This window comes from Agelaius phoeniceus, chromosome Z (genome assembly GCF_051311805.1).
Source record: "Agelaius phoeniceus isolate bAgePho1 chromosome Z, bAgePho1.hap1, whole genome shotgun sequence".
Classification (NCBI taxonomy): domain Eukaryota; kingdom Metazoa; phylum Chordata; class Aves; order Passeriformes; family Icteridae; genus Agelaius; species Agelaius phoeniceus.
In genome coordinates, this window is record NC_135303.1 from 95,135,877 (window position 1) to 95,150,409 (window position 14,533).

At 46.9% G+C, this 14,533-nt stretch overlaps 1 long non-coding RNA gene across 1 annotated transcript; it reads left to right on the forward strand.

The window, feature by feature from the left end:
• The first annotated feature begins 9,731 nt into the window (after positions 1 to 9,731).
• On the forward strand, positions 9,732 to 10,678 carry LOC143692005 (uncharacterized). Its single transcript, XR_013179851.1, has 4 exons — positions 9,732 to 10,300; positions 10,377 to 10,399; positions 10,489 to 10,532; positions 10,633 to 10,678. It is a non-coding gene; the product is annotated as an uncharacterized LOC143692005 (long non-coding RNA).
• Positions 10,679 to 14,533: the final 3,855 nt, after the last annotated feature.

Below are 14,533 nucleotides of genomic sequence, written 5' to 3' on the forward strand. Positions count from 1 at the left end.
CACTATTACTGGGTAGGTGTCTCCATGGAAATCAATTTGGAAGCTAAGTGCTGGTTTCATTGCTTCATTAACCCAAGCCTGATCCTGGCATGTTGCTGCAGAGCATCAGAATTCTGCAGACTTTGGATAAAGAGTTCTACCTGCACACCAGCAGCTACAGCAAGGGAGGATTTTCTCCAGTCTCCCTCCAGAGCTCTGTCTAGGCCACGGTAGGTACCGGTGTGCAAATACAGGGGAAAGGTCTGGGGTGTGGAGGTGTTATGTCCCCAAGTATTTTTCCTCTCCAGTACCACTTAATAAAACCCCAGAGAAAGCTCCAGGGCTCAAGTGAGGCAGGGAAGAGAATTTATTAAAAAGAAGGGAAAAAATATCCCAAGAGAAAAGCAGCAGCTACTGGAAGAAAAGTAAAATATAAACCCTGACATTTCACAGTGGGCTGGCCTCCATTTCAGTGGCTGAACCTTCCTTCCAATTCTTCATTGTTCTTACAAGTCTTTTTTTTTTAATGCAGTTGTTCCCTGGGTGCTGCAGACTTGGGTAAAAGTGGCTCCATCCAAGAGAAAAAGGGATGAATTCACTCTGCTTTTCTTCCTGCCTTGAAGGAGGTGTGAATGCAATTCCACATCTCTTCATCTCTGCTCAGACTGGCGAGGAGAGGAAATTTGATGAGGTAAACCAGAGCACTGGGATTACTAGAGTTCATTTCCAGCAGCTTTTATTTGTATGTAAATTCCCCCGTATTTTGATCAGTTTTTCTTGACAATAACAGTACACCTACCACATCTACCAGCTGATAAGGAGATACTGACAATTAAAGGAAATAGAACATTGCAAGAAACCCCAAGCCGCCTTCCTACAGTACTTGCTTAAATATTTATGGACGGCAAATATCTTGTCAGGTATCATCCCTTGTGCCAGGATATCACCTAGGGTGCTTTCCCAAGGTCTCCCACTGTGTGTTCTCTCACCACATTTGCACCTGGGGCAAGCCACCAGCACCAAGGAGGAAAAAGTTGTGCTGGTGATGTGAGGAGAGCCTGCAGAGCACCTCCACATCCTCAGGGAAAAGCTGTTAGGGCTTGGTTGCTATCAGAGACCCTGGGTAATACTTTTGAAGATGGGCTGTTCAGAAGGGATCCAGGTTCCGGGAATTTATTCATTGATCTGTTTATATACGTATTTTTACAAAGCTACCGGTTTCAGGAGCACAGATGACTGACACCATACCCAGTCATTCCCAGCTGGAACTCTGACAGGAGAATTCCTGATTATCCTTGCCTGCCTGATCTTTCCAGGCTGGCCAACATCTGCTGGGAGTGACTGTGCAGGGCATGGTTTAGGATTGTCCTCTTTTGCTGGGGAAGGTTCTTTGGCTTCATCTTTCTGAAGGACCAGAATTTCATCCTCCAACACCATGTGTCTTTTTCTGTGTCTTTTATAAACAGAAGTTAATCAGTCAAAACTAATCACCGAGCCTTTTTGTGTATGGTAATCAAGAGGTAGTTGCAAAAATTATAATTAAGCAAGTAGCTGTCATATGTCATTTTATACTGGGTAGCACTGAATACTTATTTAGCTGGAGATATAAAGGGAAACAGATTTTAGAAGGTCACACTTACATTTTACAATCAATGTAAAAATGTGTCTGTCAGCATCATTTTGTTTGCAGACCTAAATTATGTGTATTTGTGTGTGTGTATCTCTACATCATCAAATACATGTAAATTTATATTTAAAACATCAGCATGCATGTACACAGACAGCTCACTGGCCAACCACAACAGAAGCAAAATTACATTAAAGTGCACTTTCTCCAACTAGAGCCTTTTGAGACGTGCAGATAAGACACCAAAATGTCAGCTTTGGTTCACAATTACATCACTGCTACACAGATCACCTTCAGCACTGCAGCTATTTTTAATGCTGACAAAAAACACAGAACACATGATCCTTTTTCAACATTTTTTCAAGTGCATGTTGGAAGTTTTCCACAACAACTTCTCCAACCAGAATACAAAATAGCTGTGTTCACGCAGAGGCTCTGGAGGCAATTAGCAAGGCTTTTATCTAACAGTGCATTTTCTACTGATTTTCTAAACTTTCCCCCTGCTGCACACCTTGCTTTAAAAATACTTAAAAGTGCAAAAGTTGAGTCTCAGGTCTGTCCTTCATGGCTACATTTTGACAGCAAAGCAATGTATTGTTGTTTACTGGCTAAGATGAGCTTTGCATTGTCACATGAAATGAGAGTTTTACCTGAATTCAGTCTTGTTCTGAACAGTCTGAGGGGATTTTTGTGATAAACCAGCTGAAAACTGTTTAGCACTACAAAAGCATACTTTTCATGATAATATATTGTTTCCAGTGAAGTCGTCTCATTTGAGGTGCATATATGATAGGATAGTTTTTCAATTGAAGAATATAATCTTAGGATATGAAAACAACAAATATATATTAGTTCAAAAGGCCAAAGGTGCATGAAATTTTAATTCCAATTTTAAAAGGAAAGAAACTGAGTAGTCTAAATAAACTAGACCACAGTTTAGAAGGTGGTGACTGCTCAGGCCTAAAAGTATGAAGAGTTCAGCCTTTAAACTCTGCTGACATTCTTGATCAGAAGTCTGTGTGGGTGGCAGTTTTGGGGTTTCTTTAATCAACAATAGCAGGCAAACATTTTAACATAGAGACTCTTTCTTACTCCTAGAGAACCAAAGCTCCTGTAAGCACACACAAAGAATGGTGTGAGCCCCAGCTTGTCATTTGGACTGATAGTCCCTTACCTTCTCTCATTGCTAAAATCACTTGATTTCAGTGTTTTATTTCCCCATCTGCTCTAGAAGTGGCATACCAACAGCTAACCTCAGGAAGATCTGCCCATTTTCTGCAAACACAGATAGTAAAGAACCATATTTAAGTGCCCATAAATGCCAGTTATTCTCATAGCAGTTAGGAATATTTTGCTGCAGATGACAAGAGCACTCATTCAAATTCAAAACAAGCCACCAAAGGTTACATTCTTATTTTCAGCATCTGTTAATAAGGGTTTTCTGTGCATCATATTTTTGTGATTTACCATTATTTTATAGTTTTCTGTATTCTCCTAGACATTGTTCAGCTGTTAACACAAGAAGTATCACTTGAGTTAAATGCTCTGGAAATGCTCACAATTAAAGAGGAGATTCTAAAAATATGTCCCAAACTTGTGGACAGATCACCTTGAATAAGCACTGACAACCACAAAAAGCATCCTGTTGCACAAAAAGGACCTTGCCACCAATATTGGATGCCGAGACCTTTCTAAACAGTAGAAAAAGTACAACACAAGCAGTGCAAAGACAAGAATCAAAAGCTGTGCATGGGCAGCACTTTCCAGAACAGGTCTCGTGCTTTAGGCATTTTTGCTGACCATATCTCATCAGATCTGGCAGCCATTCAGAGAGAGCTTCTTTTATTAAGAGATGAAGAAAGATCATCACACTAAAGAAGTGAATTGCCTTGACTTTTAGTGTGCCTCACATGCTTTGCTATTGAACACCTTTTACCTGGGCATGCATTGCAGGAGGGAAAAAAATACCACAAAACCACCAAACCTGTATCAAAGGTAGCTTTACATTTCTGGCAGGCATCACTTTCCTAATCTGCCTCACTTTCCTGTTCTTAGAAATCAGAGTCCAAAGTTCAATTGAATATCTTGGAAGGCACATTGGGTATGTGTGAGATAGCTAATCCTTCTGCCTGCAGCTGAATGCAATGTGTACCACCTCCATTTTTCTAACCTGTGTGTATTGTGCCTAGGCACTTCAATGTTAGATTTCTGTGTATTTAGCAATGAACAAAGTTAAAGAAAAACCCCTCTCTTACACCCATTTTTTTTAGCAGAGAGACAGAAACATTCAAAGTGTCAGTTCAGGCTTGAACCAGTTCATATTTAAATCATTTTATTGTTCCATAGCATGACTTCCTCTACTTGGTCTCACAATCACAACTCCTGTCAAGGATGGCAAATTTAAATGATTCTTCTTGAGAGTAAAGCTTTCAGATATTAAACCCTTGACTGAATTTTCCTAGGAGAGATTGAATCACTTGGAGATTTCATCATCTGGGGAAGGGCTTGGGGGAAGCGCTGCGCTGCTGTCCAGGGCAGGCGGACTCGTTCGGAGCCTTCTTTGGGGGTCAGGGAAAGGGGGGGTGAGGGCTCGGGGCTCTGATGCCGTTGGGGGCAGCCCAAGGTGCCCAGGAGAGGGAGCCCCACGGCGGTGCAGGAGCCGGTGGGGGGCGGGCGAGGGGCGGGGGTCACGCTGGGTGCCGTCCCCCAGAGGGACCCAAAGCTGCCACCAAATGCACAGGGAAATTGCATTCCAATGTCTTGGAACAGAGGCTCATCGGGAGTTTTCTCAGCTATCCAAGCACAGAGCCCTGGAGCCAAGGCAGCCTGAGCTGCTGCGTGCTTGCTGTGAGCCTTGAGGTGAGCGCGCATCATTGCGGGCTCGGGATTGATTGAAATGCGCTAAGGAAACCAGCTCTGGGGAGGGAGGGAGGCAGGGAGGGAAATGCTCTCTTAACATGTGCCAATGCTTCTGTCAAACTCATCAGGGCAGGACAGCGTTCAGACTGAAAGTGTAAGAAGATGTGGAGTGAGACAGAGAACCTGACAGGAGCACCGGACTCACAAGTGCACGGATTTTGCTTTTGGCTTGGATTGAAACTCAGAAGTTGTAAGGAATTTGGAAAGGAGAAGGGACGTTTCAGAAGGAGAAGAAGAAAAAGAAGTTGTTGGTTTTTTTTACAGCCCTGGCAAAATCTTTGGTTCTAGCTAATAAAGGAAGTTAGTTGAAATAAAAAAAAGAAAAAAACATGGGTTTTTTTCCTTCACTGTTGTATTCGTTGGTGGTAGATGGTGTGTTGTTTTATTTCTTGGTCTTATTAACTCTGTGTAAATAGTTTTTTGAGTGAAGCTAACTTTCTGGACATGTTGGTTTGTATTTGAGGTAGGATTAATTTCAAGAGGTTTCTTTCCTAGACTCCTGATAGGTCTTCCTGGGATTTTGGTTTTGTTTACTGCATGTATCAACAGAGAGATTTGGTAGGGCCAGCTGGGCTGCTGAAGTTCTGGGTGTTAATTTATTAGATGGCTTTTGTTAAACACAGAATAATTATGTAAGTTAACAGCAAATTACCCAATTTATCTAGGTATGCTACCTAAACACAATGCTTTAATGTCTTACCATTTTTCTGTTGTTCTGCTCCAAGTAGTTGTGTCAAAAAAGAAAGCGCTGTTATTTTTCTGAAGAGCTTTCTTCTATAACAAGGCCTTTACTCCCTTTGAATTTGAGTCAGAGGAGCCAAACAGCTGCAGCTGCTCTGAGGGCTTTTCTATTCAGTGGGATTAGCCCCCTCCCTTTTCCCAGGCATCATGGGAATGGGAGGCGGGCACCATCGGGGTATATTAACCCCAGCCTTTGCTGAGGGGTTTCATTCCCTCTCTGGGATGTGCTGGGGTGAGGGCTCTCCTGTCATTTCAGTGAAGAGCCTCTTTCAGCTTATCTCAGCTTGCTTTCAGCAGGTGTTTCTGGGCATCTAAAGCAATAGAGGCTTGGAAGATCCTGTGAAGAAAATGGCATGGAATACAGGGAGTATTTAAGGTGACGATTTTGGATTTTGTGTTTAGGGGTGATAAAGTGCATTTGCAATTTCTGGTTTTGTTCTTGTTTTGTGTTTTTATTGTTTTTAGGAGGTGCACAGCTTCCAGAGATCCCAGGTTGTGTCAAGCACAGCACTTCTTTCAGCAGATTGATCATGTCACAGGAGGCATCTGCCCAGTGTCAAAAATGATGTTTGAGATGGAGGCTTCAGGTGAGTTGAGGGTTGTGACTGGGAGAGGGAGGGTGAGCAGGTGTCCAGTTAGGAGTTATTGGGGGGCAGGGGGGTTTGCAGGCAGCAGGGTGAGAAAGGGTGTTTATTTGAGGGCCCCCCCACACAGGGCTTTTCAGAAGCACAGCAGAGGCATTCCCATGTCTTCCTCACACAAGGTCATCCAGTGCACTCACAGGAATGCCATTGAACTTTGCTTTTCTCTAACCCAGGTGTCACTCATAATAATGCCCACAGCCTTGGAATCAGGATGAAGGTGGAGCCTGAAGGAGCCAGGCACACTCAGGAGAGGGCAAGTAGCTGACTTGCTGGGATTTGGCCCACATAACTCTGAACTCATACGTTGGTTTTGGTTTTCTTTATTGTAGCTGACCGAGAGGCTAACAGGCGATCACAGGGCCCTCCGAGGCAGACTCATTTCAGGTGCAACGTGGATTCACATCGCCGATCATCCAAAAGATAAGTCTGGGTCACGGCCTGGAGAAGGGAGAGCAGCGGGTTGGGAGTTCCTGGGACAGATTGAAAAATTAGCAGAGGGAAAAGCAATCTTGTCCTAGGGGCCTCTTAGGACAGCTAAGGGGAGAGACTCCACATTTGATGGCAGCGTGCAGGCAGGCAGGGCAGAGCAGTTCCGGTCCACGTCGTGTTGTCGGGTGTACCGTGTTACCTACTGTGTCTTTGGGGTCCCTTTTGCCTTTTCCCCTCGAGGCCCTCACCACAAGCATAATGTGTCGTGTTTAACGTCCCCCCGTTGGTCACGTTCTGTGTCACGGGTGTCTGCACATGTTTGTGCCGGAGCTGCTCTGCCCTGCCGCAGAGGCTGCTGCAACAGGACAAGGCTCAGGGACACGCAGTTTGTGGGGTGTGGCCGGACTCTAGATGATATTCCTAGATAGACAGAAGATGTTTGGAGCTGTGAAGATATCCTGCAGCCCTTTGACGTTTGTCCTCGCTTTCTTTCAGATGCAGAAGGATAAAATCCAGGGCAAAATCCATCCACCCATCCCGAGTGAGGAGGTTCCCCCGAGCAGGTCAGTCACCGTTTGTCTCTGCAGGGAGAGTGTCAAGTGTGACTCTGTTACAGCTCTGTTCTTTTTCTTTTTAGGAAGCTGGACATCAGCAGGCAAGGTGAGATGGGCAAGGTGAGCATTGAGTAGCGTACAGGAGCAGTTGTTATTGCTCCAGTCTCACTTTGCGGTGCAGCTCTAAGCATCCGTTCCTGTTTCTGCGCTTCAGGCAATCCACTCGGAGTAGGCCAAGCCCCAGTCACCAACCGGCCGACGCGCCGGGTTTGCCGCTCTCCCGAGCCCTGGGGAAGAATCCCGGGACTCGGCGATGAAGCCTCTGCCTTTTCTGTTTAAAGGTGTCACCAGGGTAGCCTTCAGCAATGGCCGAGGAGTTGCGGTGAGTCAGGGAAGTAGGGAGGAGGAGCGAGGCTCCGCTCAGGTTTCAGCAGCGCCACATCCCCTCGTCTCCTCTTAGCCCAGGCGTGCCCCACGACGATGGCGTCAGCCTCCGAGTGCGGCTGAAGCGTGCGGCCCCAGGAGCCGGGCATTCTTGGGAAAAGAGTGAGTGGCAGAATTGTTGGGTTTTGGCCAATGTGCTGCTGAGGTTATGCATTGATATTTTGTTTTCTTTATTGGAGCAGACGAAGAAACAACAGGAAGTTGTTGAACAACAGTGCCAGCAGGACCTTCCCAGATGTCGAGGCAGCCTTCCCTTGCACCTGACACAGACCGGCATCCCCAGATGTCTGAGAGATAAGTAGAGGGCTACGACCCACAGAAGGGATGAAACCAGGGCGCAGGGCAGGGACCCACCGGGAGGGGTTTTTGAGTCCGCTTTGGAGACGGGGGTGTCCACGAAGCGGCCCCTTAGGCCTGGGGGGGAAATAAAAGCAAAGTCTCACTTTTGATCACAGTGCTGAGGTGTACAGGGCAGAGCAGTCCGGGTGTGTACTGTGTCATTTGTCTATTGTGTGTTCTGTGTGGTTGCATGTGTCATGTCCTTTACCTTAGGCCTTTGAGGAGCCTAGCAGAAACCCTGGCATCATTGTTAGCATCTGTAATCTCTTCATTCCTTGGCCTGGTACCCAGGCCATTGACCTTTTGACTCGGGAGCTCCAACAGGCATCAGAATTGCATCTCTCTTTGGAAGCATCCAGTCAGGTGGCTTTTCAGGTCTTGTTCTGAGCTGCACGGACAGCCATGCTCCGCAATGCTCCATTTCAACGGATTAGGCTTTGTAAGAATGCGAGGTTAGGGTGAGGATTCTGACCGTAGGATTCCTGGGTATCCATCTTTGCAGTTCTTGGAATAAATCATTCAGCCAGCATCTTCCTCCAGGGTTCTCTGAGCCTCATCAGTTTGCCATCTGTCTCATCTTGGTCATCTCCTTTTGCATTCTCTTGAGTCCTTGCAGCCACTTTCCTTGCCAGGAGCTTTCTGTTCCTGTTGTGTCCCCCCTGTCTGTCACGTCCTGTCCCGTGTCACGGGTGTCAGCACACACATTTGTGCCAGAGCTGCTCTGCCCTGCCGCATAGCCTGGTGCAGTAGGAGAAGTCCCTGGGAGTTTGTAATGTGGGGTGTAGTGGGACTCTAGATGGGATTTGTAGATGGACACAAGACGTCTGGAGCTCCTAAGTTATCCTGCAACAGTTTGAGTTTTGTCCTAACTTTTTTTTCAGATTCAGATGGATTAAATGTGTGCCAGAGGGCCCCATCCCGGGTGAGGGGTTTCCCCCGAGCAGGTGAGGCCCCGTTTGTCTCTGCAGCAGAAGTGTATATGGTGACTCTGTTACAGCACTGTTCTTTGTCTTTCTTTTTAGGAAGCAAATGTGGATACCAGCTGTCAAGGTGAGCAGTGGAGAGCAGTAGTTGTTATTGCTCAGGTCTCAATTTCTGGTGCAGCTCTAAGCTTCCGTTCTCGTTTGTGCACTTTAGGCAATCCACTCGGAGTATGCCAAGCCCCTGTCACCAGCCGGCCGATGCACCGGGTTCCCTGCATGTGTGAGCCCTGTGGATGCATTACAGGACTTGGTGATGAAGCCCTGAACTTTTCTATTTAAAGGTGCCATCCAGGTGGCCTCCAGCAAGTGCTGAGGAGTTGTGGTGAGTCAGGGAAGTAGGGGGGAGGAGCGAGGGTCCACTCAGGTTTCAGCCGTGCCAAATCACCTCATCTCCTCTGAACCCAGGCGTCCCCTGTGATGACGGCCTCGGTCTCTGAGTGTGCCCGAAGCGTGCGGCCCAAGCAGCTGAGCGTTCTTAGGAGCACGGTGAGGAGCAGACTTGTGGGGTTTTGGCCGATGTGGTGCCACGATCAGGCATTGATGTTTGGTTTTCTTTAATACAGCTGTCGAAGAGACACCAGCCCGGTGCCAGCAGGACCTTCCCAGCTGACGAGGTGGCCTTTGTTTGCACCTGAGACCGGCATCCCCAGATGTCTGAGAGAGAAGTAGAGGGCTACGACCCCCAGGGGGGATGAAAGCAGGGTGCTGGTTTGGGAATTACTGGGAGGGGGGGATTTGAGTCCGCTTTGGAGGTGAGGAGTGTCCATGAAGTGGCCCCTTAGGCCCCATAAAAGCAAAATCTCACTTTTGATCCCAGTGCTGAGGTGCGCAGGGCAGAGCAGTCCCAGTGTGTATTGTGTCACTTGTCTTTTGTGTATTATGTGTTGTTGGATATCTCATGTCTTTTATCATAGCCCTTTGAGGGGCCTGTCAGAAACCTTGGCACCAGTCTTAGTATCTGTACTCTCAGCGTTCCTTGCCCTGGCACCGATGCCATGGAACTTTTAACCCGGCAGCTCAGACAGGTATCAGAATCGCAACTCTTTTTCAAAGCATCCGGTCAGATGTCTTTTCAGGTCTTGTTCTGAGCTGTATGGACAGCTGCACCCTGCAAGGTTCTGTTATGATGGATTAGGACTTGTAAGAATGTGGGGACAGGTAGAGGCTTCTGACCGTAGGATTCTCGGGCATCCATCTTTGCAGTTCTTGGAATAAATCATTCAGTTAGCATCTTGTTCCTCCAGGGTTCTCTGAACTTCATCAGCCCGCCATCAGTTTCACCTCGGTCCTCTAATTTTGCGTCCTCTTGGTGCTCGCTGTCATTTTCCTTACCCAGAGATTTCTGTTCCTGTTGTGTCCCCGTTGTTTGTCCTGTCCTGTGTCACGGGTGTCTGCACACATTTGTGCCGGAGCTGCTCTGCCTTGCTGCATAGCCTGGTGCAATAGGAGAAGTCCCGGGGACTTGATGTTTGTAATGTGGGGTGTCGTTGGACTCTAGGTGGGATTTGTAGATGGGCACAAGATGTCTGGAGCTCTTAAGTTATCCTGCAGCTCTTTGATTTTTGTCCTTTCTTTCAGGTGCAGAAGGATGAAATCCAGGGCAGAGCCCCTCATCCCGGGTGAGGGGATTCCCCCGAGCAGGTCAGTCACTGTTTGTCTCTGTAGAGAGAGCATAAATGATGGCTCTTAGAGCAGTCTTCTTTGTCTCTCTTTTTAGGAAGTCAAGGCCAAGTGGGCGAGGTGAGCATTGAGTAGTGTACAGAAGCAGTTGTTTTTGCTGATGTCTCAGTTTCTGGTGCAGCTCTTAGCATCTCCACTTTTTATTTTAGGTGGTCCACTTGCCATCTATCCTGGCCGGGCATGCCCATTCCAGGTGTGTGCAGCTTAAGGTATCAGTGTGGCATCCTTGTCAGATTTGGGAGGTTGTGTTTTCACAGTGTCTCAGCATGCTTTTCTGCTTTGTTTCTTTGCAGGTGCTGTCGCTGCCCTAGGCATGCCAAGGAACAGAGGAGGGCAGGTGAGTCGGTGTTTAGGCAGGCTGACTCACAGGTGAGTGTTACACAGCAGCATGCTCAGTGTGTACCTATTCTTTTTGCAGGTATCTTCTGGGCACCCTCTGGAGTCAAATCAAAATTTGAGGTGAGCCGGGGCAGGGGTGCGGAGGAGTCCCGGGGATTACTGTTTTTGACGGCAATAGTCACCTTTTCTGTTTTGTCTTAGGTACCCTGAGGAGCCTCGTAGCCAAAGGTTGGAAACGACAGCACCGAGGCACACACGGAGCACGTTTCAACATCCACGTCCGACCGAGGATGGATTTTGTCTGCTCCTTTTCCAAAAGCTAAGTGTCGGGGCCAGCAGTTGGGAGAAGGGGAAAAACCTTTACTATCACAGAGGGCAATTTGATGTCAGCTTAGCGGAGAGGTCTGTAGTGGGACCAGCTCTCTGGAAGAAAAGGGAGAGGATTTCTCCTCAGCCTGACCAGAGCCTTTGCCGGGCAGGGCAGTTCCGACCCATCTCAGGATTCTTGTGAACTTTGCATCGTCCGCCTTCCTCGGCCCGACGTCGTCACGGATCTTTCCCCTGAGGAGCTCGCCTTCACGTCCGGAGCTATAGCCACGGTCACCGGGCCGTCGGCTTCCTTCTCTAGGCTTGCTGAGCCTCTCGAGCATCCTCTTAACTGCTGTGGCACTAACTTCTTTTAACGCGTTACATTTCATCATCACGTGCTATCATCATAGGGCTTCCTCTCCTTTGGCATCATCAGCCTCTGGCACATCTTGCGCTAGGCATCTCGGGTGCCTAAGGGGACAGTGCCAGGCAGTTGCCACTTGTCTCTGTGTCTATGTTGTCCGTGTCTGTGTTGTCCGTGTCTGTGTCCGTTGTCTTCCACGTCATAGGCCTTTGTTACGTCTCAATGCTTTATCGGCACTATTCTGTGCCATCTAGGCTGTATTCTACTCACATTCCTTTCTGGATATCCCTTATTCTGGCATCTTTACATTTTTACTCTTTGAGACAGGAATGTCTCAAACGGACAAGATGTTCTCATCCATCTTCCTTCTCACTACCAGCTTTGGTAGTGCCTTTTTTTCCATGCCATTTTCTTGGACTGCTAGAGGGAGTGTCTTGCACCCTCCTCATGTGACTGCAGTACTTCTATAGGTTCCATCTTCTCAAGGGTATAGGACTCAAGAATTCATCTTCCAGCGAGTTATCTCAAGTCCTGGCTTATATTGTGTGTACCTGTGCTGGCTTATACTGTATGTACCTACCCTCTATGTACACTTGCACTGTATGCATCGACTTAGATTGTTGTGTGTACTTATATTGTACCACTTATGGTTGGAGCTGCCCTGCCCGGGCACGTAGTCACAGTCAGGTAGAAGAGTTATAAAAACTTTACTGTTCATCTGTCTTTTATGGGATTTTGGGTAGAAAACTTATTGGTCCAGAGTGGAGACAAGTCCTAGCTGTCAGATAGCCACTCGTTGACCGCTTCCTGTCGTCTCACAGGTCCCCGAGGCTACCGATTTCCCCAGAACCTACCAACTGACGTCAAGGAGCGCAGCCAGAAGATGTGTGGCAGCACGTTCTTCAGCGTCTCGAGTAAGGGCCGCAGCGAGTGTGTAAGTGGGAAGAGCGTGTGAGCGTGTGTGAGAGCATGTGTCTGTGTCTGTCTGCGTCTGCTCATCTCTGCATGTGTCAGCGCATGCCGACTGGATTACTGGATTTAACCTTGTGTGTGTGACTTTTGCTTTTCAAGTTTTTCAACTCATTTTTAAATTTAGAATAAAAAATCCCCAGCTGGGTTTCCCCCCCGCCGGCTGTTTTTTTTTCCTCGGTCCCAGTCGGTCTGTGAGGCGACGCTCATCACCAGAGTTTGGGCGCGGACTGTCCAGGGACCGGGGTTTTTGTCAGGCAGGAAGATTTTTTTGAGGCTCCCGGGAACCATGTTCCCGAGGACCAATGATTGCTGGGGTGTAATTTAGCAGTTGTGATGAGAGGGATGGTGACTTCGTGTGTCATCTGAAGGGGGTGTTAATTGTAGATGAGTGTTGTTTTTTGTGTGCTTTTGTTGTTTTGGGTTTCCTATAACAATAAATCCACATGTAAAGAAAATAGAAAAAGGTTATCATCTTGTGTTAATATGTGTGTTGTATTGCTCTGTATTGCAGGGTGAGCACAGGGTGAACTCTCTCCTCCTTGCTGTGACACCTGGGCTGGCAGGGATGACACAGTGACCTCGGCCGGCCGATGCTGCCTGTGCCATCACCTGGCACTGACGTGTTTATGAAAATCCTTTTGCTGGGATTTTTCTCCTGAGAAGCCTCAGAACAGAAATGGAACCAATAACGATCTGCTGGCTGTGGAGTGTGGGCTGGAGATGGTTTAGCAACAGGGGCATCTTGGATTAGTCTCCTGTGCAGTGTCTACTTGATGACCAATCATGGTCCAGCTGCGTCGGGGCTGTGAGCAGTCCCAGGTTTTTATTATTCATTCCTTTCCAGCTTTCTGATGTCTCCTTGCTCTTTTAGTATAGTTCTACTATCTCATTTTCTTTTAATATAATAGAGATCATAAAATAATATTTCAGCCTTCTGAGAGGTGGAGTCAAGATTCTCGTCTCTTCCCTCGTCCTGGGGACCCTCAAACACCGCCACAATCAGCAGCCGAGCGGGTTTGTGCGGTCCTGAGTCGGCAGACACCGGGGGGCAGCCCTGACACGGCCGAGAGCGGGGAGACACTGTCTGTGCCCCGAGGGTACTGCGGGCACCGGGGCTGGGGGGAGACACTCTCTGTGTGTGCCCCGAGGGAACTGAGGGCACCTGGGCTGGGGGGAGACACTGTCTGTGCCCCGAGGGTGCTGAGGGCACCTGGGCTGGGCCCCTGTGCAGCACAAGAGACACCAGAGACATCGGTAGATGATAAAGGGCCGACTCTTAGCAGGGGTTAATCCAAGGTTTTATTAGGAGTCCCAAAGGAGCTCCTGCACCTCAGGGGCCTCCTGCCAAGAGCCCCAGGGAGATGTGCCAAGGTTACATTTAAAGGGAGGTGGAAACCGAAAGTAGATAACATTTTACCAACCAATAAGTGACCCTAAGGGATGGATGCTGGGGCATAGACCTACAGGACAGCGTATGGGGCAAGGCTCGGGGGGCTGACCCCTGGCCTCTGGCTGATCACTGGACGACTTGGACCGAAACTTCTGCATGGAGGGGATGGGAGGCTGAGTGATTGACAGAGAGCCAGGGTGGGGGTTTGGGGATGATCTCATCCTGGGAGAGGGATAACACAGGTAGAAGGAGGGGGTTACAGTTTGGGATAAACGATTTGGGAAAAATATGGGGATACAAAACAAAACTACTTCAAAGTATTATAAAGTATAAAAATGCACTACAGCAGGTTTGGGCAGCACCAAATGAAATGTAATAAAATAAATAAATATAATAAATAAAATATAAAATATAAATAAATAAATAATTTCTATTCTTTAAAAATAGAAAAATTAAAAATAAAAATTAAATAAAAGTAAAAAACCAAAATAATTTAAAATAAATGAAAAACAAAATAAAAACTGTAAAGTGCTGTAAAGTGCTGTAAGAGTTCCATAAAAGGTAGTGCCGTAATGCAAGACCCTCAAACACCACCACAATCACCAGCTTGAGTTGGTCTGGGCAGCACTAAATAAAAAAATAATAAAAACCTTTAAAAACAGAAAAATTAAAAATAAAAAATAAAAAAAAATAAAATTAGAAAAATAAAATAAAAGCTTTAGAAATAGAAAAATTAAAAATAAAATTAAAAAACTAAATAAAAACTTTAAAAATAGAAAAATTAAAAATAAAAAATAAAAAATAAGAAAAATAAAATAAA